Below are 5,362 nucleotides of genomic sequence, written 5' to 3'. Positions count from 1 at the left end.
AGGTATTCCACTGGTGCTAGGTAGCCCTCGGCCATCTGCTGGCAATTAGAGTGAGGATCAGCCTCTGAGCCTGAGGAGGGGGGTTGTTAGCTTCAAGTCCAAGGCAGGGCAATGCTGGGCCACTGGGCCGCTTACTGCAGGAAAGCCAGATGTCAAGGGCTTTAGAGCTTTCTTCTTGGGCTTCTCAGGGGTGTAAGCCGGATGCTTTGGGTTAAGCTACACTTCGGTTTGTCCAAGCGCACTTTCCAGTATGCTGGGCTTTCCCAGAGCTTCCTCATCTCCTGCCTGGAGGCAAGGACCTGGCTGCTGTTGCCCTGGGTGGCTCAGCAGGCAGCAAGCAGCAAAACCCCTTGTTTCTATTCTGTAGCTCACACCCTTACCTGTGCCAGCTGACCTCCAGCCGTGGAGACTCTCAATTTCCTCCTTCCCAGAGAAGACAGGTTGGGTCTCAGCTGGGTGGGGAGGACAGCTGCCTGGTGTTGCTGGGGAAGGGAGAGCGTCTGGGGTGCTGGAGGCCTGCCACACAGCTTTCCCTCACCCTCCTCCGTTCAGGCCCCCTTTGCCTTGACCTTAGAAGTTCCAGGGGCTGCCAGTTCCTGAGCTCCTGAGGATTCTGCAGTGCGGATCTGTATGCTTCTCAGCTTTCCCCACCTCAGCATCAGCTCTTCCCGGGTTCTGTTAAATTAGTCCCCATGCGTTCATCTGTTTTCCAGCTTCCAAAGTTTGGCTGCAATGGCCTCTCTCATGTTTTCCCCATCCTTTTGTTTATATGTGCATTTTCTCAATCTCTTTACTATAATGCTGGTGGGGTTTCAGAAGGGAGAAAAGTTGAATGTGTAGGCTCAACCTGGCATCTTGACCTGGAAACTCCCAATTAGCTTTTTAGTATTATCCCCTTAAATAGAAGATAACAGCCAAAGATCAGTGAATGATTGAGGAAAGCATGTATGTGAACATCAAGAGAAAAAGCCAAGCCAAACAAAAGCAGAACAAGCTCCAGGGAAATAAAAGCAGGGAACTAGAGGAACACTTCAAACATGTACAGTACCAACAACTTATTTATGGGATGGTCAGTACATATGGTTTTATTCTGGAAATGGATAACCAGAGAACTGGAGGGACAAGTAATCTTTTAAAAAAGCAAAGACACATAAAGATGCACATACAAGAATGTTTATCACAACATGGCTTCTAATAGTAGAAGATGTATACAACTGAGAAGTCTAAGAATAAAGGAACACTTGAATAAATTATAGTATATAAGTACAGTGGAATACCGTGCAGTCATTCAAAGCGAGGTGGTAGAAGCTGGGTGTGGTGGTGTGTGCCCATAGCTGGATTGTAGTGCCAGCTACTTTGGAGGCTGAGGCAGGAGGATTGCTTGGGCCCAGGAGTTTGAGACCAGCCTGGGCAACAGAGCCAGACCCTATTGCTTAAAAAAAAGAGGTGATAGAAATGAATGTATACAAATGGGGCCGGGTGTGGTGGCTCACGCCTATAGTTTCAGCACTTTGGGAGGCTGAGGTGGAAGGATTTCTTGAGCCCAGGAGTTTGAGACCAGCTTGGGCAACATAGTGAGACCTTGTCTCTACTGAAAAAAAAAAATTAGTTGGGCATGGTGGCATACACCTGTAGTTCTAGCTACTTAGGAAGCTGAGGCTGGAGAATCACTTGAGCCTGGGAGATCGAGGCTGCAGTGAGCCATGACTGCACCACTGTACTCCAACCTGGGTGACTGAGTGAGACTCTGTCTCAAAATAATAATAATAAAAATAATAATAATAATAATAATAATAGAAAATTACAGTTTATCATCAAAAATTAGAGTACAGAATTAAAATATTTATAGTAAAATCTCATTTTGGAAAAATATGCATAGAAAAATGTACAACTCCAATTAAAATACAAAGACTGTCAGACTGGATTTTATTTTGTTTTTTGAGATGGAGTTTTGCTCTTGTCGCCCATGTGCAATGGTGCGATCTCGGCTCACTGCAACCTCCACCTCCCAGGTTCAAACGATTCTCCTGCCTCAGCTTTCCTAGAAGCTAGGATTACAGGCCCCTGCCACCATGCCTGGCGAATTTTTTTGTAGTTTTAGTACAGACGGGATTTCACCATGTTGGCCAGGCTGGTCTCCTGACCTCAGGTGATCCACCTGCCTCAGCCTCCCAACGTGCTGGGATTATAGGCATGAGCCATCGTGCCAGGCCCAGACTGTATTTTAGTGCCCTTATATGCAGATAAAAAAAACGAGAAAACTATGTATAAAGAATATTAATAGTAGTTACCTGGAGGTAGTGGAATTCTAGGTGAGCATTATTTTGTTCTTTGTACTTTTCTCTATTTTGTTAAATATTTTCCAGAATGCTTGTATTACTTTATAATCAGCATTCAGTGGTTTTTTTGTGTTGCTTCTAATATTTATTCCATTTGATTTAATAATTTATTTTCTAGGAAAATAAATTTTTATTTATTTATTTTATTCTGTAGAAAAATAATCAAAGCAGATCAGATAAATTATCTAAAATGTTTTAATCACATGGTAATTTAGAATCACAAAACGATTGGAAACAAGCAAGCAAGCTAGTAACTGAAAGCCCGAGATGCGTTAAATGGATTATTTTACATTTCTATGTTGGAACACTCAGTCATTAAAACAATACATGTGATAGAATATTTTTGATAAATAGCATATATTGGTGCAGATAAGTATGAGCTCAGTGAGCTCTGAAATAACTAAATATAGGTTAGATATATTTATGGAAAAAATCTTAAAGGAAGCATATGAAACTATTGATGAAACTATTGTAAGTGGTTGTCTCAGGGGAATGGGATTCCCCTACCTAAGCATGATTTCTGGGAGGGTTGAGATGGGGTCTCTCGTTCACCATTCTATTCCCAGGACCTGGGGGCTGCTCTAAGTAGCTCTTGAATGAGTGAATGTATTACAGATGCTTTTGACTTTCTTCTTTTGACTTTCCTGTATATTCCAAAATTTCTACCATAAACATGTTTGCTTTTATAATCATAATAACTTTTAAAACTTTAAATGAGGAAATGGGTAAAGAAAAGGGAAAATATGGGAAAGTGGGAGGGTGCAAAAAAATGTATCCTCCTCTGAATTGACTCCACTCCCCTCCTCCTGATGGTGGCTGTGAGTGACCCTGTCTGCATCAGTCCATCTCCCCAACCCCACCCCAGGCCTGCTACCACCTCTCTGTGCTGGCAAAGAATCTGCACTCAAGGAAATAATTATGAGGCCCATGGTGGCCTCGACACCCGCAAGACCAAAGTCTGTGACAAGCACAATGCTCCAAACCTGGCCCAGGGTGGCAGAATGGAACTGTCACAGTCCCCACCAAACCAGATCCACCCACTCCAGGAAATCAGCCTGGTGCCAGGGCTTTGCGCCTGGGGTGGCCTAACATTTCCGCCCAAACTTGGGCCAATTTGAGAAGGTGGAGGGTGAGGTGTTTGGGGAAGGAGTGTGTTCCTGTTGCTCGTTGCCATCACCACCTGGAGGAGGAGAATGGAGTCAATCCAAGGGAGGACAAACTTTTCTTTCTTTTCTTTTTTTCATTTGGGGAAAACACAGGGGTCTGCACCTCCGGGGTGCAATTGTGAGCTTCACCCTGGGAAAACCACCTTTGTGATCATGGTATCTCCTCTGCCAGGTAAGTATGAGCATAAACCTTCTGTACTCCTTCCATTTTCCCTTTTCTTTACACGTTTCCTTGTTTAAAGCTTTTCAATTTATTGTGATTGTAAAAATAAAGATGTTTATGGTAGAAATTTTAGAATATACAGGAAAGTAGAAAGAAGAAAGTCAAAAGCACCTGTAATACATTCACTCATTCAGCAGACACTTAGAGCAGCCCCCAGGTCCTGGGAATAGAAGGGTGGACGAGAGGGTCACCCAGATTCTCCTCGTTATAATAATAGCAATAGCTACCCCTCTGGGTCCTTGTATGTGCCAGGTTTTTACTATGTGTTAAACAATTTTCATTTATTATCTCCCTTGATCTGTACAAAACCCATAAGAGGGAGGATTCATATTAAAATCTCTGTTTTACAGATGAGAAAACTGAGGCTTAGAACGGTGAAGGAGGTCACTGAAAGTCACACTGTGAGTTCAACTGCAAAGCTGTAAATGGAAAACCCCCTAAGGCCCTGCTCTTAGCTCCTCCTGGTTCCCGGTTGCAAAGAGGCGTTCCCCAGGCAGCTGCGAGGTGGACATCTCTGTCTTCAGCCTTGCGGCTGAGAAGTTTCCCAGAGAACAGAAGCTGGAGCCCTTGGAGACCCCACTTGGCTGAGGCCCCGGGACCACTAGGGGGCAGCAGAAGTCTGCTGCGCTGGCGGGAGGCTCTGTCCCCGGCTGACTGCAGGCTCCGGGCAGCTGTCCTGAGTTAAAACCTGAACCTCTGGTGGCCGAGAATAGCAAGGGGCTGTCATTCACGTGGGCATCTTCCTTCCCAGGGTTTCGAAAGTCCCTCACGTCATCCCTGTCGTTTCATAATCCTGCTCATGGAGCACTTTTTCCGTCTTCCTCAAACAGGTCCTATCCTGGCCCGGGAGAAGGGGTTCAGGGACACAGGCTTCCTGCGGGCAGTGTGTTAGATGCTGGGCTGGTCACTGGGGCCACGGGGATTAAAAAAAAAAAAAATCCTCTAGAAAACCCAGGACTTGCCCCCAACGGAGACTGGCACCTAAATAAGCAACCGAAGTACGCGGTGCAAAGTGCAATAAATAGACGGTATCTGAGATTCGGAGGCAGCACCAAGTGGGAGAAAGTGGGGCAGCATTAGAAGCCGGGGGTTTGGCTTAGAGGTGGCCCAAGGTGTGCAGCTGTCTGCAAATGCCATCCTTCATGTGAGCTGAGGCACAGGAAGAGGCTGAGAAGTTTGGTCTAGAGGGATGTTGGGTAAACGGTCCCAGGCTGAAAAATATTAGATGCTGAAGTAATGTCAAATGTTCTCGAAATTATGAGGTTTGCCTCTGAGTCCCAGGCAGGGTGTGGGCTGGGATAGCTGAGGCAGGCCCAACCTGGGCTCAGGAAGACGGTGAGAGATGGTGGGGTTAAGAGGTCGTTATGAGGTCCAGAGTGAGGGTCGGTGGGCTCAGGACCTGGCAAAGCCAGATGGCATGAGAGCCAGCTTTGCCTACCCACTCTGGGCTGGGCCCACAGCTGCCACGACCCTTTGTCCCCAAGAGTGACAAGAGAGCTTGCACCAGCTCAGATGCGTCCTTCTTTAAAGACATGGACTGAGGGTCTCAGGCTTATACCAGCCAGGATTATTCCAGTGGGATTCCAGCTCTCCTCCTAGCCATATTTTTCCTGCAAAAGTTTGAAGTGAGTCTG

The 5,362-nt window shown here is 46.0% G+C and overlaps 1 pseudogene; it reads right to left on the bottom strand.

Moving 5' to 3' along the window:
- Positions 1 to 3,531: 3,531 nt before the first annotated feature.
- Positions 3,532 to 3,685, bottom strand: LOC115894479 (annotated as a pseudogene).
- Positions 3,686 to 5,362: the final 1,677 nt, after the last annotated feature.

The sequence above is a fragment of the Rhinopithecus roxellana genome, chromosome 17 (assembly GCF_007565055.1).
Source record: "Rhinopithecus roxellana isolate Shanxi Qingling chromosome 17, ASM756505v1, whole genome shotgun sequence".
Taxonomy (NCBI): Eukaryota; Metazoa; Chordata; class Mammalia; order Primates; family Cercopithecidae; genus Rhinopithecus; species Rhinopithecus roxellana.
This window is presented reverse-complemented; position numbering and strand designations above follow the sequence as displayed.